At 40.3% G+C, this 26,049-nt stretch overlaps 1 protein-coding gene across 1 annotated transcript in view; it reads left to right on the forward strand.

Annotated features, from left to right (window-relative positions):
• Positions 1–15,911: 15,911 nt before the first annotated feature.
• The window catches only part of SLITRK6 (SLIT and NTRK like family member 6), a 79,349-nt gene continuing 69,211 nt past the window's right edge, over positions 15,912–26,049 (forward strand). Inside the window, exon 1 of the mRNA XM_040336090.1 lies at positions 15,912–16,379. The gene's annotated coding sequence lies outside the window, so the exon portion shown is untranslated. The remainder of the gene's footprint in view (positions 16,380–26,049) is intronic.

Consider the following 26,049-nt stretch of genomic DNA (forward strand, 5'->3'; position numbering starts at 1 on the left):
TAGCAAATATGAGGATTGTGAGGAGTAAAAGCATTATGCAAGGGTAACAATGGGTGAGAGCATCAAGGGAGGGTAATAATTAGTGAGGATAACATGTGAAAATGATGATTTATTACCTGTTGTAGCACTAAGGCCCCATACACACGGGAGGATTTATCCGCGGATACGGTCCAGCGGACCGTTTCCGCGGATAAATCCTCTCGAGGATTTCAGCAGATTTTAATGCGATGGAGTGTACTCACCATCGCATTGAAATCCGCGCCGAAATCCTCTGGCGATGACGTGTCGCGCCGTCGCCGCGATTATGACGCGGCGACGTGCGCGACGCTGTCATATAAGGAATTCCACGCATGCGTCAAATCATTACCACGCATGCGGGGGATCCCTTCGGACGGATGGATCCGGTGAGTCTATACAGACCAGCGGATCCATCCGTTGGGATGGATTCCAGCAGATGGATTTGCTTGGCATGTCAGCAAATATTCGATCTGCTGGAATCCATCCCAGGGGAGAAATATCCACGGAAACAGATCCGCTGGAGTGTACACACCATAGGATCTATCCGCTGAAACCCATTTGCTGGGATTTTTCAGCGGATGGATTCTATCGTGTGTACGGGGCCAAACACATTCTGAGTAAATGTGTGAAATATTATGCAAAATGTACTATGTAGTTTGAACTCTACAGAGTAGCATGGGCAGAATTTAGGTGCTGTAGGGCAGTTATTTATCTTGTGTTCGACTACCTTAATTTTGTATAATAAAAGTCGAAAGATCCTGTACTTTTATACATGAGACTGACTGTAACTGTGAAGCAGATTGACCAAAGCCCTGAGCAGCACTAGAAAATGAGATTAATTCAATGTGTAATGAGTAAATGTTAATGCCATTGAGTTATCTTCTCCTGAATGTCTGTGGGAAAGGAAGACAGGCTCAAAAAAAAAAGTCTGGAAGGATAGTCCGTGCAATATATGGAGGCCACCCAAACATCTTCAGTAAGAAAAAAATGAAGCAAATTATTATTATTTTTTTTTACATAAACCTATTCATATAAGAGATATAGATCACAGGTGCATTAATGTCATATACAATCAAGCTGTAGCAAGCAAAGCAAATTAATATTACCATGCATTAAAAAGGATATTTACATAAGGGAGAAAACTATAATTTTACCACTTTACAAAACTCTGGTCTGGCCACATCTTGAATATGCCATCCAGTTCTGGTCCTCAGGAAGAATGTGCTGGAACTAGAGAAAGTCCAGAGAAGTAGCTAATAATAGCTAATAATGGGACTGGAGGACGAGGAACGACTACAAGCATTAAAGGTGTTCTCCCTGGAGAATAGACGCCGAAGAACATATATGATAGCGAAATACAAGTACATCAGTGGTGATTGTAGCATAGGGAGGAAACCATTCCATTTCAGGGGGTTTAAAGAGGAGAAAGAAAGTCACCGCTCCAGGTGGGTCTACTATACGGTCACACACTGATACAGGATACAGGCGAGCATAAAAGATAGATGAAGGATGGATGGCCGCACTCCAAAAAACGTACAGGTTGTCTTTTATTAAATGAACAGCGGATACATCACCAGCTCACGTCGGCTGTTCCCCTGTTCTTGTTGTTGTGATCTGGTGATGTATCCACTGTTCATTTAATAAAAGACAACCTGTATGGTTTTTGGAGTGCGGCCATCCATCCTTCATCTATCTTTTGGGCTTAAAGAGGAGTTCTACCCATATAAAAGTCAGCAGCTACAAAAAGTGTAGCTGCTGACTTTTACTAATCGGACACTCACCTGTCCTACGGTCCAGCAATGCAGGTGTACAAAGCCCCGCTTGTCTCCCCCTCCTCCCTGCAGTGCCGGCATTGTCTCTGTGGGCGCACGGCTGTGGCTTCACAGCCGGGCACGCATTGTACATGCGCAAGATGCTCTGCGCACCGTGGCCGGGCAACCATCTGGGATCTGTGATGTGTCCCAGATGATTGCTGAGAGGGAGGAGGGACAGATGAACTTCCTTCCGGCGCCAAGGTGCCCGGGGAGGAAGTGGGAGCTGGATCCCTCCAAAAAGAGGGTATACGCTATCCCAAAAAGAATGACATGCCAAATGTGCACTTAAAGTTAAAGAAGACAAACAGCCACTCAATGAAATTGGAGGAGATATGGTTTTACTTTAAACTGCATAGGAGGTTCTTTACTGTTAGAGGGGTAAGAATGAATGTGGAACGCCCTCCCAAAATCAGTGTTGTCCGCAGAAAGTGTTGATAATTTAAAAAAATTCTTAGATGGACACCTTAGCGAACACACTATACAGGTATATATGCAATATTATTGACATAGACACACTCGCACACACCTACACAGGTTGGATGGACTAGAGTCATTTTTCAACCTTATCAATTATGAAACCAATAACACAGTAATACACATTATTTTTTTAATTATTTTTCAAACTACTTATTATTATTATTATTATTATACTTTTCTTATTGTTTTTTATGTTTATTGGTGTAAAACCATAGAAACGCAGTCCGGCGATTTTTCCCCTTCTTTTTTCTTAACCTTAAATAAGGAGTTTTTAGTGCTTTAGGTGCGTTCCAGTGCGTTTTTCAGCGTTCAAGTACAATCCAGTGCAGCAAGAATGCAGCATGTTCTACTTTTTTTTTGGAACTGAAACACACTGGAACTGCAAGCACTGGTGTGAACTATGCCATTGAAAACCATATACCAAACTTTCCATGCACTGGACTGCATGTGGTGTGAACGGGTCCTTACACAACAAATTGTCATGATCTAGACCAGGGGTCTCCAAACTGCGGCCCTTGGGCAGGATGCGGCCCTTTGCCTTAATGTGGCCCTTGGGGCACTATTCCATCCAACTCCAATGGGGCATGATTCTTGTTGCTGACACCAATGGGGCACTATTCTTCCTACTGAGACCATCAATTATGTCCATTGACACCAACGATGAGACACTAGTCCTCCCACTGTCACTAAAGATATGGTATTATTTACTCCCACTGGACACTTTCTACTCCCAATGGCCCTAGTCTGGCCCCTTAAAGTCTGAAGGACCGTAAAGTTTGGAGACCCCTGATCTAGACATACATGAGATTCTAGTTTGTCACCATCATGGATTCTGATTATGGGGTTGAGGTTCACAGTCCCAGCTATTTATGTGCAACTTTGCCCAGGCAATTTTATTTTAAACTGTCACGCACTACATGGACTTTGAACCATGGACATGGTCAAGGTTGTAAGGGTCAAATAAGTTTTTTTTTTTGGATAAGTCAGCCCCTTCACTATAAAAGTGAAGCAACGAGCAAGGGGAAAGATTAGTTAAATTTAAAAATAATTCTTTGCTTCTGATAGCTAGCTTATTGGGAAATCACCCCTTTGCTGTCCTGTTTGTTTTTTGAAGGTGCTACATCAATGGTTATCTTCATATTTGCATTCAGAAAAAAAACCTTCCTAAAAGCATCCCCACTGCTGCTTCCCCCTGTGCAATTATGTGTCTTTGTGTAACATTGTTTGCCTCCTGCATTTGCTGGTGTGCAACTCTGTACCCTTGGAACATCTCTGTACACAGCCCTGGAAGTTGCGTAGAAGCATCATTTTTGCAATGGCTCCTGCCATTGGTTAGCAAAGTCATGTGACAGCGCTGACCCTATGGAAGCTCCTTCTTGCTTCCAAAACAAAAGAAGAGACTCTTATTGGGAATGTTGTCATATGACTAACCAATGCCTGGAAGCTATAGCAAATAGTGTGCCTCTACATCATTTTAAGGGCTGTGTATGGATGTTTCAAGTGTATAGAGATGCACACTAGGTGGGGATATTCTTTAAGTTTAAAGCGGTGGTTCCCCCTTAAAAACAACTTTTTTTTATTCCACTGGCCCCCCACATTACAATCGAATTAAGGCTATTATTTTTTTTGCGCAGTATAGCGCCGACTCGCCGTTCGGCTCCTTTCGCCAACCGTGACGCGGCTTACGCGACAGGGGGGAGCTCGTTTTTCCGAAAAACGTCAATCAAACACATGTGAGGAACGCCCACTCCCGCGGGACTCGCAACCCGGATGCACGGGTGAAGATGCTGTATCAAGGTATGTACAGCAGACAAAAAAAAATAATAGCCTTAATTCGATTGTAATGTGGGGGGCCAGTGGAATAAAAAAAAGTTGTTTTTAAGGGGGAACCACCCCTTTAAGGTCTTTAAAGTGCATTGTTTACTTGTTGCTGACTGAGCACTCCGTGAACAAGAACACAGGCAGGCCTAAAACGGAAGATTTTTTTTTTAAACCTTTTAAGATGATCCAGTATGGTGCTGTGATAAAATGAAGCTTACAAACTGTGCATACAAATGTAGTCCTACTGCCTAACCCAAGCTGTTTCTGCTTCTCAAAAGACATCTTACTATGGCTTATAGATCTGTTGTAGTTGTTACTTTCAGATGAAAAAGCATGTGTTTCTGCTAAAACTATCAGAAAAAAATAATGTTAACCTCAAATCAATCATATTAGGGTGCTGCATCCTCTGTATATAGCCAAAACTATTTGTAAAGAAAAAATAATAATTCCACAGTCAAATATGAGCTTTCAGAATATGCTATTTCTTTAACCACTTCAGCCCTGGAAGATTTGCCTGCTTAATGACTGGCCATCTTTTGCGATACGGCACTGTGTCGCTTTAACTGACAATTGCGCGGTTGTGCAATGCTTTTTTCACACAAATAGAGCTTTATTTTGGTGGTATTTGATCACCTCTGTGGTTTTTATTTTTTGCGCTATAAACAGAAAAAGAGTGACAATTTAGAAAAATACACAATATTTTGTACTTTTTGCAAATTCTTTCCTCAGTTTAGGCCGATATGTATACTTCTACATATTTTTGGTAAAAAAAAAACCACAATGGGCCAGATTTACAAAGAGTTACGCCGGTGTATCAGTAGATACACCGACGTAACTCGTAAACTAAGCCAGTCGCATGTTTAAGTGTATGCTCAAACTGAGATACACTTAAACCTACCTAAGATACGACGGCCTGCGCAACTTTACAGGCAAGTGCTTTGTGAATAAAGCACTTGCCTGAAAAACTTGCGGCAGCGTAACGTAAATTAAATACGTTACGCCCGCCCGCCCAAAAGTACGCCCATCTACATGAATCTGGCCCAATAAGCGTATATTGTTTGGTTTGCGCAAAAGTTATCGTCTAGGCATTTCTATGGCATTTTTATTATTTATTTTTTTACTAGTAATTGTGGTGATCTGTGATTTTTATCAGAACTGCGACATTATGGCGGACAGATCAGACACTTTTGACACATTTTGGGGACCATTGACATTTATACAGCGATCAGTGCTATAAAAATGCACTGATTACAGTGTAAATGACACTTGCAGGGAAGGTGACTGTGTTCCCTAGTGTATGTTCTAACTGTAGGGGGATGGGAGTGACTAGAGGAGATGACAGATCGTTGTTCCTAGCTAGTAGAAACTCACGATCTGCCTCTCCTCTCCTCACAGAACAGGAAGTTATGTGTTTACACACATACACCTCCCTGCTCTTAGTCTCGTGCTCATGATCACATGTAGGCAGGCGGTCATCGCGACTGATGGCCACGTGCATCGGTCTGCTATTCCTGCTTAAAGGGCCAATGTACAGCCATGACGGCTCGCGGGAATGTGCCGACCTGCCACAGTATAACGAAGGCGGCTGGTCGGCAAGCAGTTAAAGAAGAAATCAACTTTCCTGGTTTGTTTGTACCTATAGGTAAGCCTATAATAAGGCTTACCTATAGGTACTGTAAATATCTCCTAAACTTGCACTGTTTAGGAGATATTTACTGTATAGGCAACCAATTACATCATCATTGCATGCGCTCTGAAGGAACGGCCAGCCGTGCTGTTTCTTCAGAGCCCTGTGCCATGACCGGTGGCTCCCACGTGCATGCACAAGCATGACATCATTCCAGCTCCATCCACCCACCAAGCTGGAGCATGCAAACCCTGAAGAAACACTGGAGAAGATGTCAGCAATCTCAGCGATGTGGGGCGCTGCTGGAGGGCTTTGTTCTAAGGCAAGTATTTCATAATAAGCTAGTATCTGATGCATACTATCTCATTATGCCTTTGACTTTGTTTCCCTAGAGTTTAAAACCTCTTTAACTGTCTATGAAAATTGTGCTGCTCTGTAACATCAAAAACAAATTTAAGGACCCCCCCCCCCAACATGTAATTTAAATGATTTTTGTATTTTCAAAGTAGGACTTGAAACTGTACTAAAAGACCCTCTTCATGCTGTACAGTAATCTTTTGGCATAGATTCATATCCCCCTTGGCAGTGTCCAGCTTACAATGCATTTGTTTGACAATAGCTTGCTTATTAGCCTTACAAATGGCCAGAATGGAATGCCAAGATTTGCCCCTTCCCCCCAAAAGATTTCATGGGGTTCAGCGCTAAGTTTGGAAACTTTGCACCCTGAAACTCAGGTTATGTGTTCAAGTCCTGTTTTAATAAAGTAGAATCTATTTAACAATGTACAGTAAAAAAAAAAAAAATGCCAATTAATTTGATTTGACTGCTCTCATAAAACTGACTGTTTGCCATAGGATGCTAAAGTTTGCTACAATCATATCTTTTTCACCATACTATTAAATATGTCTAATAGCTTTTTTAGTTAGATTTAACAAGCTGCTGAGCATACCAAGTTCTTTGGATATAACGGATATAACAATTTTTGCTTTGGATATAAAGGATTTAAGCATCTTTGGCAAAATAATTATATAATGTATGGTTTAGTGTTGAAATGAATTCAGAACTGATGAAAATCAGCAGTATATGTCACAGAAATCTCACTGCTCACTTGAAAATGTCATTTCAATTTATTCAAACAAGCAGTATATAGAAAAGGACTTTTTCAAGCTCAGAATATGGAAGAATTGTTTTTTTTAAGCTGAACAAAACAAAGTTATCATTGTAAAAATGGTTTGCAATAATAGATTAAATATCCGATTGCCTGCTTAGTTTAAAGGGAACCTGTGAGTATTGAAATTCAGAAGCTGAGCTGTTGCTATTGCTACACTACACTTGCTTCACTAACCAATGACGAAACTTCACTATCTACATAATTGTTACAGATTAATGACTCTAAGGCCCCGTACACACGGTCGGTTTGGTCCGATGAGAATGAACCGAAGTTCAGTGTGTATAGCCCATCGGTCTGGTTTCCTTCGGTCCAAAATTTCTAAACATGCTTCAAAACAGAACCGATGGACCGCTGCCCCATCGGACCAAACCGATGGTTAGTACAGAAAAGCATCGGTTCAAAACCCGCGCATGCTCAGAATCAAGTCGACGCATGCTTGGAAGCATTGAACTTCATTTTATTCAGCACGTCATGTGTTTGACATCACCGCGTTCTGACTCGATCGGATTTTGGACTGATGGTGTGTACACATATCAGGCCGTACGGCCACTTCAGAGGTGAACCGATGAAAACGGTCCGACGGGCCAGTCTCATCGGTTTGGTCCGACCGTGTGTACGGGGCCTAAGGCCTTGTACACACGATCAGTCCAAACTGATGAAAACGGACTGAGGTTCAGTTTCATCAGTCCAAACCTACCGTGTGTATGGCCCATCAGAATTTTGTCCTTCAGACCAAAGTTTTCGAACTTGCTTTAAAATGGGACTGATAGACTGATGACCGATCGGTCAAAACCGATGGTTAGTACGCAAAAGCATCGGTTCAAAACCCGCGCATGCTCAGAATCAAGTCGACGCATGCTTGGAAGCATTGAACTTCGTTTTTTTCAGTGCGTCGTTGTGTTTTACGTCAACGCGTTGGACGCAATCGGATTTTAAACTGATGGTGTGTAGGCACATCAGACCATCAGACTATCAGACTTCAGCCTTCAGTCCGTTTTCATCGGATGGACTGATCGTGTGTACAGGGCCTAAAAAACAGAGGATGAGATTTTCACAAACATGAACTGGTAGAAAATGAGTCTCTCCCATTTAAGACAAATTCAACTGGATGGTTCCCCACTAGGGAATGTTTCTGGAAGCCACATTCTATTCTTTATAAATAGACCCCAAAGTGTATCTAAACCCCCCAAAAAATAAAATAATAATAATTATCTTGCAGCTTACTAATACTTAGATGTGACGGACAGCTATACAAATGCTGCCTATGAATCATAGCCGGTGCTACCGCTAGGCAAACTAGGCAGCGGCCTAGGGCGCACTGCTGTCTATGGCACACGGCCACTGGTGTTCCTACTCTCTTCTCTCTGCAGCAAGCCTCAGCTCCATTCGCACATAGAGTCAGAGGTGTGGGGGCGGCGGAGGACTGTGTCTGTGCCCTGACTCCCGAATGAATGAAAGCAAGCAAACATTCAGTGATGGGCACTGGTAGGCTGCATTTGATGGGCACTGGTGAGGCTGCATTTGATAGGCACTGGTGAGGCTGCATTTGAGGGGTGCTTCATTAAAAAGGTGGGGTATACATGGGCAGGGCAAAGTGAGTGGAGTCAGGGGTGGAGCCAGGGGGGGCGGAACAATTAGGTTTGCCCTAGGGTGTCAAAAATCCTTGCACCAGCCCTGCCTATGATATATTTCCAGACACAAAAAAGATAAGGTCACGGTTATACTGGATTCACACTGTTGGGTTGCAATAATGTGCGCTTAGCCACAATGTGCGGCAATGCATGTTATGCATGTTGGAACACTGTGGTATTATTCATTCCAAATGGCACTCCAATTCACCTCCATTGCAGCACCCTGCAAAGCAAAACAACACACAGTAATATCTTACATGTGTTGTAGTGTGCTGTGCTGCTAAAAGTGGTACTTGTACCTGTGTTGTAAGATTTTGTGCATTAGGCAGCCCACCTACATGAACAGGCTGTCCTAATGTAAAACACATTGGGGTTTATTTACTAAAGCTGCAGAGTGCAAACTCAGGCTCACTTCTGCATAGAAACCAATCAGCTTCCAGGTTTTATTGCCAAAGCTTAATTGAACAAGCTGAAGTTAGAAGCTGATTGGCTCTCAGTGTGGAGCTGCCCCAGGATCTGGGTGCACCAGTTTTAGTTAAATCTACCCCACTGAATTTTATATGGTAATGTGAATGCAATAACTTACAAATAGGTCCTTTGGGCTTACAGTGATGAAAAAAGTATTTGATCTCCGGCTGATTTTGTATGTTTGCCCACTGACAAAGGAATGATCAGTCTATATTTTAATGGTAGGTTTATTTTAACCACTTAAGCCCCGGACCAAAATGCTGCCTAAAGACCCAAGGGGTTTTTACAGTTCGGGACTGCGTCGCTTTAACAGAAAATTGCGCGGTCGTGCGACGTGGCTCCCAAACAAAATTGGCGTCTTTTTTTCCCCACAAATAGAGCTTTCTTTTGGTGGTATTTGATCACCTCTGCGGTTTTTATTTTTTGCGCTATAAACAAAAATAGAGCGACAATTTTGAAAAAAATGCTATATTTTTTACTTTTTGCTATAATAAATATCCACCAAAAACATATATAACATTTTTTTTTCCCTCAGTTTAGGCCGATACGTATTCTTCTACCTATTTTTGGTAAAAAAAAAATCGCAATAATCGTTTATCGGTTGGTTTGCGCAAAATTTATAGTGTTTACAAAATAGGGGATAGTTTTTTTTTTTTTTTTTTTACTACTAATGGCAGCAATCAGCGATTTTTTTCGTGACTGCGACATTATGGCGGACACTTCGGACAATTTTGACACATTTTTGGGACAATTGTCATTTTCACAGCAAAAAATGCATTTAAATTGCATTCTTTATTGTGAAAATTACAGTTTGCAGTTTGGGAGTTAACCACAGGGGGCGCTGTAGGAGTTAGGGTTTACTTTGTGTAGGGGGGTGTGGCTGTAGGAATGACGTCATCGATCGTGTCTTCCCTATAAAGGGAATGACGCGATCGATTCGCCGACACAGTGAAGCACGGGGAAGCCGTGTTTACACACGGCTCTCCCTGTTCTTCAGCTCCGGGGAGCGATCGCGACGGAGCGGCTATAAACGAATAGCCGCGCCGTCGTCCCGGATTGCTCCTGAAGCCACGGGGACCGCCGCATGTACGGGAGGGGTCCCGATCGGACCCCCGACCCACGTCAAGCAGGGCACGTATATATACGTGCATGTGCCTGCCTGTGCCATTCTGCTGACGTATATGTACATGCGGTGGTCCTTAAGTGGTTAACAGTGAGAGACAGAAAAATATCCAGAAAAATGCATTTCAAAAAAGATTTTAATTTATTTGCATTTTAACCCCCCTGGCAGTATTCCCGGGTCTGGCTCGGGGTGGAATTTCAGAACCAAGAGTGATAACGCCGTGCCAGACTCGGGATTGCCTCGCAGCATCCACAGGCATGGTTTATTTACCTTGTTCCTGGATCCTGCGATGTCTCTTCGCTGTGTGATCAAGCTGTCTCCTCGCTCTATTCACACAGTGCCTGTGTGCTGCCGAGCTCCATTCCCTGCGACGTTACGACGCACGGGGGCGGAGAACGGCGCCAAATTCAAAAAAGTAAATAAACACAATACATACAGTATACTGTAATCTTACAGATTACAGTACTATATGTAAAAAATACACACCCCCTTGTCCCTAGTGGTCTGACCAGTGTCCTACATGTTCTTTTGTATAATAAAAACTGTTCTTTCTCCCTGCAAACTGGAGATTGTCCATAGCAACCAAAAGTGTCCCTTTATGTCAAAAGTGGTTTTAGACCAGCTAGAAAACAGCGATAATAAATTATAATCACTTTCAGAATTTAGCGATAGTGATTTGTGGGGAAATTTGTCATAAAAAAATACAAGTTATGACAGCGACAATTCTGCAACTGAGCAAATTTCAGTGTTTTTGATTTGATTACATTATTGAATAATTTTTATTATACTGTAATTATATTATTATTTGTTATAATTATTTATAGTTATTTATTATATTATAATTTATGATTTAGTTTTTCAAACTTTATCATACCCGAGATGTCTACTAGACTCTTGTTTGGACAGATTTAAGTGAGTTATTCCTAAGAATAACAGACCTACAATGTAAAACTCCAAATTTCCTTGCAAAATAATGGTACCGCTTTCAGCACCTAAAATCTGAAATAATAATACCGCCAGGGAGGTTAATGAGTGAAATAAATATTTGATCACCTATCAATCAGCAACATTTCTGGCTCCCAGGTGTCTATACATGTAACAAACTGAGATTAGGAGCACTCCCTTAAAGGGAGTGCTCCTAACCTGAGCTTGTCACTGTATAAAATACACCTGTCCACAGAAGCAATCAGATTCCAATTTCTCCACCATGGTCAAGACCAAAGAGCTGTCCAAGAATGTCAGGGACAAGATTGTAGACTTACACAAGGCTGGAATGGGCTACAAGACTATCGCCAAGCAGCTTGGTGAGAGGATGACATCAGTTGGTGTGATTATTCGCAAATGGAAGAAACACAAAATAACTGTCAATCTCCCTTGGTTTGGGGCTGCATGCAAGGTCTTACCTTGTGGAGTTTCAATGATCACGAGAACAGGGAGAAATTAGCCCAGAACTACACGGGAGAATCTTGTCAATGATCTCAAGGCAGCTGGAATAGTCACCAAGAAAACAATTGGTAACACACTACATTGTGAAGGACTGAAATCTTTAAGCGCCCACAAGGTCCCCCTGCTCAGGAAAGCACATATACAGGCCTGTCAGGAGTCTGTTAATGAACATCTGACTGATTCAGAGGAGAACTGAGTGAAAGTGTTGTGATCAGATGAGACCAAAATCTAGCTCTTTGGCATCAACTCAACTTGCCCTGTTTGGGTGAAGGAGGAATGCTGCCTATGACCCCAAGAACACCACCCCCACTGTCATACATGGAGGTGGAAACATTATGCTTTGGGGGGTGCTTTTCTGCTAAGAGGACAGAACACATTCACCTCATCAAAGATACAGTGCCATGTACCATCAAATATTGGGTGAGAATCTTCTTCCCTTAGCCAGAGCATTGAAAATGGGTCAGGTACGGGTATTCCAGCATGACAATGACCCAAAACACATGGCCAAGGCAAACTAAAGGTTTGTGTTATCAAACGTCAGCCTCAAAACCTTAATGACTTGGAGGAGGTCTGCAAAGAGGAGTGGGACAAAATCCCTCCTGAGATGTGTGCAAACCTGATGGCCAAGTACAAGAAACGTCTTACCTCTGTGATTACCAAGTCATGTTTTGCAAAGGGGTTAAATATTTTTTTCACTCATTAAAAAGTGTTTTTCTGGATTTTGTTGTTTTTATTCTGTCTCTTACTGCTAAAATAAACCTACCATTAACCATTTGCTTACTGGGCACATATACCCCCTTCCTGCCCAGGCAAAATTTCAGCTTCCGGCACTGTGCTGCTTTAACTGACAATTGCGCAATCGTGCGACGTGGCTCCCAAACAAAATTTACGTCCTTATTTTCCAACAAATAGAGCTTTCTTTTGGTGGTATTTGATCACCTCTGCGGTTTTTATTTTTTGCGCTATAAACAAAAAAAGAATGACAATTTTGAAAAAAAAACACAATATTTTTAACTTTTTGATATAATAAATATCACAATTTTTTATTTATTTTTTATATATTTTTTTCTCAGTTTAGGCCGATACGTATTCTTCTACATATTTTTGGTAAAAAAAAAAAATCACAATAAGCGGCTGGTTTGCGCAAAAGTTATAGCGGGACAGAATTATGATTTTTTTATTTATTTTTTACTAGTAATGGCGGCTCTCTGCGATTTTTATTGGGACTGCGACATTATGGCGGACACATCGGACACTTTTGACACATTTTTGGGACCATTCACATTTATACAGCGATCAGTGCTATAAAAATGCACTGGTTACTGGATAAATGTGACTGAAAGGGAAGGGGTTAACACTAGGGGGCGAGAAAGGGGTTAAATGTGTGCCCTGCATAGTGTTTCTAACTGTGGGGGAAGGGGGGTGACTGGGGGAGGTGACCGATCTGTGTCCCTATGTACAAGGGACACAGCATCGGTCTCCTCTCCCTGACAGGATGTGGATCTGTGTGTTGACACACACAGATTCACGTCCTTGTCTGTGTAACAGCCGATCGCGGGAACCTGGCGGACATCGCGGCCACCAGGCACGCGCATCGGCACCGCAGTGATGCGGCAGGTGCGCTCTCGCGCCCCCCAGTGGCCAGAGGAGCCGAGGACGTCTATAGACGTCCTCCTGGCAATTGACAGCCACCTTGTGGCCATCTTTAATCTATAGCAGGGCTACCAAGTGATTAAAATTATAGGCTGATGATGAAGTTTTCCCAACTTCATCATTAAAACGACATTGCCTACACACCATTGTTTTTAAAAAATTATCTAGCAAAGCGCGGTGACATACAACCCGTACAACGGCATTCTAAAGGGGAAGTTCCATTCGCCTTTGGGCTGCTTTAGCTGATTCCGTGTTAGTAAAAGACGATTCGCGCTTTTCTGTCTGTTACATCGTGATGAATGTGCTTACTCCATTATGAATGGTAGTTTTACCAGAACGAGCGCTCCCGTCTCATAACTTGCTTCTGAGCATGCGCAGGTTTTTTACGTCATTTTAGCCCACACACGATTATTTTTTACAAGCTGAAAAACGACATTGATTAAAACGACGTTAAAAAATGCAGCACGTTCAAATTTTTTTTTTGCTCGTTTTCAGAACCTGAAAAATGATGTGTAGCCCACACACGATCATTTTAAATGGCGTTTTTGAAAAAACAACGTTTTTTTCATGCTGAAAAATGATCATGTGTACGCGGCATCAGCCTACGTGTTCATGCACACATAAGAGTTTAGAGAGATTTCAATGCAGGGACGTTTAGAAACAGGAAAAAAAAAAACACTGCCAGTGTGTGCAGGAGCAGCAGCATCTTTTCAGAAAGAAATGCTTACTGTTTGGAAACATGTGTAAATGCGCATTTACTGCTTGAACATTAACTAATTTCAATGGCCAGAATACATTATTATTCTGTCTAATAAAATTAATTAAAGCTCAAATGCATGACGTGCCAAATGTTCCTAAATGTGTTTTATGTGTATACAAACATTTTTTCTGCCAAAATGCTTTTGCCAGGAGGAAAGGTATCTAAGAGAGTTGGCCAAATGTCCAATGTGCATGATGTCCTACCGGGCTTTCAAATTATACAGCCTTAAATAACATGTGTTAGTATTTTTATTTATTTTTTGTTTACCAATTTTTTTTTATTGTATCATGAAAAAAAAAAACACATACAGATAATACATATATCAAGTATCAGTCTTGTATCAATATTGCATAGATGTTAAAGAACATACCAAATCGTGGACATTGTCCTTTTTGGGATTTGGCGAACTGGGTCAGCCAAGTATCTTTTTAGTTGGCCATGGTAACAAGTTTTTTATATTTTATGAGGAACTAACCTAAAGCAAATATGAAAAACCGGCTTCTGTCAAACGGGCATCCTGGAAAACCAGCATCCAATCAGCATCCAGTGTGTTCTGGCAAGGGTCTGGTCCCACTGTCAGACTTCAATAGCACAGCAGAGGAAATTGCTGTACTAACATTGCTTGTGTTAGTACATGGATCTGTGAAGCCTCGTACACACGACCGAGAAACTCGACGGGCGAAACACATCGTTTTGCTCGTCGAGTTCCTTGTTAGGCTGTCGAGGATCTCGGCGAGCCAAAAGAAGACATGCTCTCTTTTTGGCTCGACGAGATCCTCGACAGTTTCCTCGTCAAAAAGTGTACACACGACCGGTTTCCTCGGCAAAAAAAAAAAAACAGCAAGTTTCTTGTGTACGAGGCCTCAGGTGTTTTGTTTGTTAAGCCCGTTGGGTTGAACGGAAAAAGAAAAACATAAAGCATGTACCAGGCTTTAGATTGATCATTGACTTGAAATCTGAGATATTCAGGCAACTAGAGCTCAGTTTCCTTTAGCCCAGTTTCACACTGCTGCAGGATTGAAATCGTGCACGATCAGCTGAACTTGCACAATTTCATTTTCTTGGGGGGCGATTTCAGAGACATTTGTGCCGGGTTCCTGCACAGATGTCTATTGAAATTGCACCCGAAGTCGCCAAAAGTAGTACAGCAACTATTTTTGGGAATCGGTGTGGGGCTGCAAAGTTGGTGTCACACCGATTCGAACAGTGCTATTGCCGGAAATAACCGATTTGGCACGTGATTTGACATGTCAAATTGCATCAATGTGAGCCTAGGCTCAAACAAAGAAAAAATATAACATGCTGAGGAAAAAAAATCCATGAATAAAATTGTGGGAGCACCTCCTATAGGTGCACAAGATAATTTCAGAGCATTGGATTCTGGGATATATCCATGTTCCAATTATTCATATAATTCTGTTGTAAGATTTGAACACACTCTTCAACCCTCATGCTATAAAGGAGCCAACTTGGTACTGTCTGGCATCCAAAGCTAGTATTACTTATTTGGGTACATCTTTTTTACCCATGGTTCATTTAGCGAGAGAGCTGGTTTTGGATTATTTGCTTATTTTTAGAAATAGATTTTTGATGCTTTTTTTTTTTCCCATTTTGGAATATGTCAAGAAACACATGCAAATGTAAGCTTTTATTCCTACCTGACAGTTAAATGTCAGTTTGCTTTCTTTAGCATGCCCCCTATTAACGATTATCCTGAAATGAGTCATAGAATGTGAATACATCCCATTAATGTGTGCATGGTGGTAATGCACAATGGAAGCAGCAAGGGGAGACGTAGCAGAGATAACGAGGTGGAGTTGTAAGTAAAATGACACTCTCACAATAAACCTTCTCTTACTGGGAAGGGCTTAAAGAATGAGTCAAAAGCCAAGAAACCTCTTCGCTTACGCCCATTTCCCTGCTTCTAGCAATCTGACTAATAGTAATCCGAGCTAACAAGAAAGCTAGAAAGAGAGGAATGAGAACAGAGAATCTGACAGTAGCTATGTCTGCAGCTCAATGGAAGGTCCTGTCAAAATCATTTATTCTCTGCTGTGCAGCTTCCACAGGGTTAAACTCATCAAGTAAACTCAGGGTAGCAGGGATGTCTGCTCAGAATTTTAACTAAGAAAAGGATGCAAGTCACTGGATCAGCTACTGCATATTAGGATCGAACTGCAGTGGGATCTTCAGTGAACTGTTCTTGTTTCCTGATGATTATATGCATCATCGTGGATGTGTTTGAGCTTGCAGGAAAGTTCAGTTTGCAATGTCAATGGATATCTCTCTAAAGGGGTCTGCTTTTAAAGAAGACAAATACCATTTACACTGTTGGAACCTGTTTTACTTCTGATTCAGCCGATTTCACAGGTACGATCCTATTGCTGTTACATTTTCTAAAGCTTTACATAAGAGTGACTCACTTTTTTCCAGAGTACTAAATTGCATGTGTTTGGTTATTTGCTTTATATTCAATAACTATGCTATGAGCTGTACTGTTTGTTAAGTGGCTGTACATTATAACCCAATTCCAAGGGGATTAGGAAATCAAGTAATGATATTACAGTTTGATATAACTTTTCTCAGTTGCTATGTATGCCGTTACCAGTTCAATATAAAAGCCGTTTGCGCATTTTAAAGGTATTGATAAATACCTGTAAAAGTTTGTGTAATCATTTATATATTATCCTATTACTATGCAGAAATATGGACAACAGAGAACATATAACTGACAGCCAGCTGTCATTATGTAGGATTTTAAGGAAGCTAAAGGGTTTGTAAAGGTTTGTTTATTATTTTCTAAATTGGTTTCTTTAAGCTAGTGCATTGTTGGTTCATTTACCTTTTCCTTTGATTTCCCTTCTAAATGTTTTTTTGTTTTATTTGTCTGAATTTCTCACTTCCTGTTCCTTCTCAGTAAGCTGTTCAGTAAGCTATTCTGGCTGACTAACCACCGCTCGGATGATGGGGGCAAGCTTACTGAGGAGAAACAGGAAGTGAGAAATTCAGACAAAGAAAAAAAAAACATTTAGAAGGGAAATTTAAGGAAAAAGGTAAGTGAACCAACAATGCACTAGCTTAAAGGAACCTATTTAGAAAAAAAAACCTTTACAACCCCTTTAAGAAAATAATAGCCTGATCCAACTGATTTTAGCCAGATGGGGCAACAAGGAGCCTTGCACATGATTTTTAGAGAAACAATCAAACAGGTTCACTTGCTAGTCCCCTTTAAATAGCAGCACAAGCAGTGTCTACCTATCTTTTCTTCTGTCCATGACAATAAATACGACTACTTAGCCTAACCAAGCATTTATATTTATGGATAGATTAGTCCAGAGTTGTGCCTGAGGGTAGTCAGGTCATGCCTGCTTGTTCAACTGTTCTCTCAAATCTATGGGAACTTTTAGATGAGGAATGAAGTAGAGAGAGCGAGGAACTGTATTAGGACAACTATGTAAAAATGTTTACATATATAAAAGGGCAATCTACTGTGTAATGCTAACACTAAAGACATTGGCCACGTTCTGGATTTACATTCATTAAACCTAACACAGATGCACATTCTAGAGGAAAGATACCAATGATATTTTGACAGATGGGACCCTTGCCTCAGGTAGTTTGAAATTAAGGTGATTTTAGATATAAAGGCTGAGAATAACTCAGGGTACCTTATACAGTTCCAGAGATTAGGATTTATCACATATTACTTTGTGAAGCTTATATTGTACCAGGTTGTCAGCACAAGTAGAAGAGCATACAGTATATTTAAGCATTGCTAACTCATGCTGATCACTGTATATACACCTTGCAAACACTAGTTGTTTTAATTCTTGTAAATGTTTATTGTAGACCTTTTCATTGGTAGGAATGTTGAACTTTTTTGTTGTTTTTGCAAAGTTCTATATTTAAACAGTGATGTAAAGCAATATATTGCAAAAAATTGAATATGAGAAAATTATGTTTTTCAAAATGAATAATATGACTTGTGTTCCTAGCTCTCAAGATGTGTTGTTTATAATTAGCCAACAGCAGAGGTTACTGTAATAATTTTAAGCTGTTATGCCATACAGTACATACATAAATTGTTTTATGCATACTCAATATTTGATTCCTCTTGTCCATGGCTTTAAAAGTTCCACTTCCACTTAAACAAAATGGAAGAAGGAACCTGAATAGATTATTCAGATTAGATAAACATCTTAATTTTATTTTAAATTAAGATTAATTATTAAAAAAAATGAAATTAATTCAAAATAGATGTGCTTAATGTCATACATATGGGGGAAAGCTCGGCCAAAATATGATGAAGGAAATTAAAAACTGTGAACAATCATCCTTACAGTCTGTCTGCAAAACATATTTAAATTGTTTACTGAAAGTATCTAGAACAAAATTATAAATGCACAATTAATAAATAACACTATCCTATGTCTAAAATTGGAGCACTTTAGATCAGGAAATAAATAAATAAAATGCCATTATCTGTGTTACAATATATCAAAGAATAAATTACATCTTCCAACCACTTTCCAAATTAATGAAGATGACAGGTTCCTTTTAGAAATGTATGGCGTTTACATGTTCTCCCTGTGCTTGAGTTGGTTTGCTCCGAGTGCTCAAGTTTTTCCCACACTCCAAAAGACATGCTTGTAGGTTAAAGAGGTTGTAAAGGTTCATTTAAGAAAAAAAAATAACAAACATGTCATACTTACCTCCACTGTGCAGTTCGTTTTGCACAGAGCAGCCCTGATCCTCCTGTTCTGGGATCCCACGGTGGCTCTCGTGGCTCCTCCCCACAATAGCTAACCCCCTCTAGGAATCTCTCTCCCAAGGAGGTTAGCTTACGTGCAGGCTCCCGTGTCATACACTCGGTGTACATAGTGTATGACTCGCCCCCCCTCCCCAGCGGGCCGTCATTGGATTTGATTGACAGCAGCGGGAGCCAATGGGTGTGCTTCTATCAATCTATCCAATCAACGCCGAGACTCAGTGGAGAAGAGGACGCCGGAGATGAGCTGAGCAGGTGAACGGGCTCAGGTAAGTAAAACGGGGGGCTGGGGGGCCAATGTTTGCCAGGTGTTTTTTCACCTTAATGCATAGGATGCATTAAGGTGAAAAAACACAAACCTTTACAACCCCTTTAACTGGCTTCAATATAATTTGGACCTAGTATGTGAATGTGGGAATGGGACCATAGATCATAAGCTCCTTGAGATCAGGGGCTGATGTGAATATACAGTATATAAAGTCCTGGGAAAATTGTTGGTGCTAAATAACTACCTGTAATAATATTAAATAAAACATATTCAGGCTTTAAATATATGGACAAATCTATATTAGCTAGTTGTCATTGAAAGTCACTTTAAACCACCTAAGCAGCTTAGATGCAAAACCATTAGATTCATGGATACCGTTGGTCTAGTATTATTAGCAATAGAAGCCACTTGAGTCTAGGGGTAAAGGATGTGCCTCTACTAAGCTGCTTGTGTTTATGGAACAAAAAGATATGGCAGCTAAAGTGGATTACTCGCTTCTGTGATAACCTTGTATTTACCACTACTAGACTATTTGTTTTATGGGTTCTAAGAATCTGGTAAGTTGCATGGTGTGACATTTGTTTGGAGGTGGATACACAGTAGTTTGCTACTGCTTCGGTTAAAGGTGTTTCTACTTATTCAGTTAAGGGTGGAGGCAAATGCTCACGCCTGTGGCGGAGGATTTATTAGAGGTTACCATGTTTTCTGCAGAGGAATCAGTTAAAAAAGGAATCTATACTGTAAATAATATAATTATTGTAAAAGATAATAAAGATTGTATTAAGCACCACTAGTCTTTGTTTTTATCTGGTTTAATTGGATGTCTATACCATTTAGCTAGCTGCTAATATACATTACATTACATGTTTTGCATTAGTGGAACACTGATTATTTTATACATTTTAAATTTGTAAACTGATTAGCAGTTGGTATGGAAAAGTGATTATAGACCTTATTACAACACACATTGGATAAACTTATATAGGATTTCAGCCTAAATTCAGACGTAGAAATAACCTGTAAATAGAAGGCTCATTGACATGGGTAGAGGCCAGTGGTTTTAAAGAGCATGCAAATTTAATGATCCACTGCTATTAATCTTAAAATCAGTAATTTACTCTTTTACCACAGAAACTCTGCTTGCCAAGTTTGTTTGGAAAATACTCTTTGTCTCTCATGCCATGAATGTTATTTAGATAATATAGGGTGTCATCAGCTTAAGACCCTTTTGTATGTTATGCTTGACCAAAGCTACCTCACTACTGACTGCAGGTTTTTTTCATGTAATTTTATTAGACATTTATTATATAATATTTTGTTTGATAAATAGCTGCATTTTGCATTGGGAGCTATATTTAGATTCCTGGCTGTGTGCCATTTATTAAAATATCATGCTTGGGTGAGCTGCACTCATCTTTCAGCTAATGGTTGCTAGCAACTGTAGTATAAGAGGGTTAGGGTATCTCAGAACATTATTTAATGTTAATTTTTAAACATGAACTTTTCCAGTGATTTTCTAAGATTTTATAAGTAAATGCTGAGACAGTAAGACAGATTTCTGTTTTCAATATATATAGCATTTTGTACATATGATTTTATATATTATGGTCAGGACTAAATTATAAAAAAATAAAATAAATCAACCCACAATTAGAGATGAGCCAAAGTTACCTGAGTTTGGTTTAGGGCAGGTTCACCAAACATTACTAAGATTGAGATGGTGAATCCAAGCTCCATTGAAGTCAATGTAAAATGACAAAATGTAAAAAAAATGCATATTTCTAAAATAATAAGGAACGCATTGTAAAACAAATGGTATGGGAAGCTGGGCAGTGCCCTGATTAATATGAACCAAGGTATTTAATTCTGCTTGGTAATGAGCAGCCATTCTAACCCCTTCACACCTAAGGGTAAAACAAATCTTAATGCCTAAGCACAATTTTTCAATTTTGACATGTGTTAGTAAAACCGTACATAACATCACAACTACTTTGTTCATCCAGGTGGATTATACCTTGTTTTTTCAGGACAAATTGGGATTTAATTCGGTAGTAAATAGTTATGGATATCTCCTGATTTTTTTGTATTATCAAAAGAAAAACTGTCCCAAAACAGTAAAAAAATAAAATAAAAATTAAATGTAGCTGTATATTTCTTGTTAGCAGTGATACCACATATGTGTATGCCAGTTGTTGTTTGTGCACATAGTACAGCACAGAAGCAATAGTGTGCATTTTGCTTTTTTCTTGTCCTACCTAAAACACACTGACACTGATGCTAATTTAGAAAAAAATATCCTGCCCAAAATATATTGACTCTGACCCTGGCCGTGACCTTTGACCCTTACTAGACTCAAACACTAACCCTGGCACTGACCAAAGCAAACCCTGAGCTAGGTATTTTTTCTTTATTTTGTATTTTATTCTTTATTTTTTCAGCCACACTTTTTTGTCCCTCACTGCACATTGTGAGAGAGAGAGAGAGAGCGAGAGAGAGACTTGTAAAGCGCAACACATGCAAACTAAATCGCCTCTGGGCGCTGTATCCATTTCATGGGTAAGGAACCCCTTGACCTCAGAAGAGATGGGTTTTAATCTTTCTCCTGAAGGCCAAGTGGTCCGACTCCAGTCGGATGGTGGTTGGTAGTGCATTCCACAGACGAGGTCCCTGGACTGCAAATCTTCGATCTCCTCTGGACTTGTATCTGGCTTTGGGTATCTGGAGGAGGTTTTGATTGGTGGATCGCAGAATGTGATTGGGGTTATGGGCTTTTATTTTTTCGCATAGATATTGGGGGGCGTTGCCTTGAATACACTTATGTATTAGGCAGAGTGCCTTGAAAGTGATTCTGTCTTTTACTGGCAACCAATGAAGGGATCTCAGTGAAGGTGAGATTGATTCCCATGTTTTTTTCCCAGTCACTAGTCGAGAGGCCGTATTTTGAACGACTTGCAGACGAGTGATTTGGTATTTGGGGAGTGCTAGATAGAGGGCATTTGCATAGTCGAGTCTGGAATTGATGATTGTTCCCACCACGACTGCAATGTCCTCTTTCGGGATAAAGGACATGTATCTTTCCTCTCCATTTACATAGAGAGAGAAAAACACAGGGGCAGGCCTCATAGTGACTGATCACTGTGGTAGCCAATCAGAGGCTACCACAGCAATCAGGTGACCCTGAATTGAGAGATCCAGGTCCTGATGGTTAGTACAGGGCCCGGGGCTCTCAGTGAGACCCCGGTCTCTGTGCTGGGAGTGCACTGTGTGGCACACTCCCAGCATAAACGGAGATACGCATATATGCAGCCCCACAGAAATAAATCCCAGTGCAGTGGAGCTGCATACAGTATATGTAATGTTAATGTAATGTTAATAATGTTTATGGACAACATTAAAAATGCAAAATTCCCTTGATTAACATATCCTGAGACTTCCTGTGAAGTGGCACTTTTGTACCATGTATACAATCTACTACAGTAAAACTGACATTTACAGGGAATTAAACAAATCTGTTTAAATTAACAATAAATGACATCTCACATCTGTTCCCCTGTGCTTGCAAATACATGGTTGGAAATTCCCTTCAGGTACACCAGATCCTTATACTAATTGAGGGTCTTGTATGAATGTTAATGAGGGACCCCACACAAAAAAGAAAAACAGATTGTGGTTCCCTCTAAAAATATATGCCAGTCCTCTAACTTTGAAAAAGAGTTTTGTATGGATGTCAAAAAAATAAAAATAAAAAAATGCATGGACCCTATAAAAAAAGAATAAAAACGGTGGGGTCCCCCAAAATACCAAACCCTTGTCTGAGCCTGCAGCCTGACAGTCCAGGAAAGGGGCAGAAGGGTGTGCAGCCCCCTTATTAACCATACCAGGCCTCATGCCCTCAACATTGGGGGGTACTTTGCCAGGAGGAGCCACCTGGCAAAACACATTCTCCCCATGTTGATGAAGACAAGGTCCTCTTCCCCACAACTCTGGTGCAGTGGTAGCACAGGTCTCTGGGTAAGGGACTTATTGGAATCTGGAATACCTTTAAACAAAAGAAGGCCTTTAGATACTGCCCCCCCTATATGAATGGTTAAGAAATGCATAGTGATCCCATTGCTCAATTGCTATGAATAACAGCTTCACGAGCTGTCATTTGGAATAAGAACACATAGGCAAGGTAACCTGGGGAATGCCCAGGGAAAAAACAAGCCTACTTATCGACCAGCTTGCAGAAAACCAATTAACCTGTCTACAGTATGTGTTAAAAACAGGGGTTTGGTCTGCACACATTTGCAAATGCATGCGTGGACCACAGAGCCGCGCCAAGGCACCCTGTAATCTGTGGTCCTAACACTAAACAATGAGCATCCCAACATCACAAGGCAAGGTATACCTGGTGATGTTGTTGAGCAAATAAGGACATGACCATATTTTGTCAATGTCAATGTCCAAATATGGGCATGTGGACTGTCACTCTCTATCCTTGACCCTTTGTTCACATGGCTGTAGATTCCTGACCAGCAAATGAGTGGTGCCTGGAAAACATCATTGGTTGCTAAGCATGCTGCAGGTGCCACCCGCTGCTTTCTTAACAACCATTGACAGTGAAAGAAAGAAGATGTCATATTTGGTAGTAGTAAAAAAACACTACTATATATAACATTGTGCTCCAGCCAAACTAGCGAAAATGCTGGTGTTTGGGGAATGCCCTAACAGGCAAAGTTCAGTCCAAACCTGTGCTTGAACTGAACTGAGACTACCCCTGATAACTTTAATCAGTTAAAGGAGGAACACTTTCCTTTCTTATATTCATTCAGAGACATATGTATTTTTAATTAGATATAGGCAATTACAAAGTGAGCAGGCAGGGCTGGGCTTTCTAATAAAAAAAGCCTACTATGCAGTGTACTATTTTATGGATGGTTTTATTGTTAACTAAAAGTATTACACAAGTTATAAAACACGATAGAAAGAATCATTTTTATAAGCGCTAAATACAAAATTTAAATAAAAATGTACCAAAACCATGATACTTTTGAGCTTATTCACACACACACACACACACATATATATATATATATATATATATATATATATATATACACACACACACACACACACACACGCTATTTACTGTTTTTTTTTTTCTTTACAAAAGTAATAGAATAATGAGAAATTAAATTATTTTAAATGTTGCAGTAAATTAAATCTAGATTATGCATAAATTTATCATGTTCCTTTGTTTACTTTTTATAGCAAAGGGGAGGTATATATTTTCTAGAGATCTCCAACTCTTCTGTTATTTACACTGCTAGTAAGTCTTTTGTCGGCTGATACAGTCCTGGAATGTCATTATTTCTGACATTATATGTAATTATGGTCCCTGAGGCACTCTATAGCCATTCTGAACTTACATTCTGTAACACTTGACCCAAATCACACTGTCACTTGCCGCCAGAATTGGGAAATTATGCAGGAGGCAAGTGATACAAAAGGTATGTGATGGATTATAGGTAGACATGGGAGGGGCTTCCCTAAAGAGATAAGACAACAAGGTGACTAAACAGCAGTAAAGGATGGTTTGAGTGATATTATGAGATAGGAATGGTTATGAGGCTTGAGGCAGATTTGTAGATGGGTTTTGTATGTTGTAGTTATTATTTTGAATGCTATGCATTTGGTGAGCTAAATACTGTGGTTGGTTAGGAGTAGAGGTACACTAACAAGGAGGGAGTTGCAATAGTCGAGGCAAGAGATAACAAGGCAATGCATTAGAAGTTTTGTGGTGTCATTTGTCATGAAGGGGTAAAATTTGAAAATGTTTTGAAGATGAAGGCAGCAAGATTTGGACAGTGATTGGACCTGGGGCCAAAAGGAGAGTCCTGTATTTCACCTAACACCTTGGCTTAATGGTGTGATTGATTGTAGTGTTGTTAATCTTGATGCAGAAGTTGGTGAAGGGGACACAGTGGGAAGAATATTAAAATCTCAATTTTTTAAAGATTGAGTTTAGGCAGTGATGTGACATTAATGCAACTATGTAAATTTGGAAGTTAGTAATGCATGATGACTCGGAGACATAAGGGGTGAGCTTACCTGGGAAGATGTAGATAGAGAACAAGTGCAGGGCTTTGGAAACCTCTACAGAAAGAGAGAGATAAGGGGAGTAGATGGAGTTGTAGGTGGCACTGAAGGTGTACGCAGATAGATAGGAGAACCAGGAAAAATATTTATTTTTGGGGATCAGTTTCTGTGGAGTGTTGTCAAGCCATGTTAAAATGGGTTGACATTTTTGTTAAACAGTGACATAGTGGCTCAGACAGTTGTAGACTAGGCACTCTAGACATTTGGAGATAAATAATGGGTATTAAGTTGAACAGACAGGTGGGTTAAAATTAGAGAAAAGTAGGGTTAAACTGGCAAAGGTTTCTACAGGTATTTGTTTTCTCTTTGAAGGGGTAGGGGGTTTAAGATTTAGAGGGCAAGACACTGATACGGTTGTGGTCAGAGAGAGAAGAAAAGGGGTATTTGAGATGAGGAATTTAGAGGTGGGAGAATACAAGGTTAAGGGCATTGCTGTCAGTTTGCGTAAACGTGTGTTTATTGCCCTAGGCCAGAAGACAAGGTTAAGTTGAGGAGCTGAAAAATAGGTAGGATGTTAACAGGCATATTAAAGTCACCAAAAATGAAAGGGGTATTTCAGAGTATAGACAATAGGGTAGCAAGGCAGAGAAGTTGTCAATAAATAGGTCTGGTCCTGGAGGCCAATTAATCACAGTAATCCTCAGAACAATTGGAGAAAAGAGAAGAATACAGTGGGCTTCAAGAGGACAGAGATAGAGATGTAGGTATAGAAAGAACGTGTTAAGTACTTTGTGGGGATAGAAGGAATCCAATTTCACCTCCCTCACATCCAGTGGGTCTGAGTGAGTGAGTCCAGTGGAGGTCACCATGGGAGAGGGCAGCTAAAAAGGCAGATTTAGATTCCTAAAGCCAGGTTTCACTCA

Source organism: Rana temporaria, chromosome 2 (genome assembly GCF_905171775.1).
Source record: "Rana temporaria chromosome 2, aRanTem1.1, whole genome shotgun sequence".
NCBI lineage: Eukaryota > Metazoa > Chordata > Amphibia > Anura > Ranidae > Rana > Rana temporaria.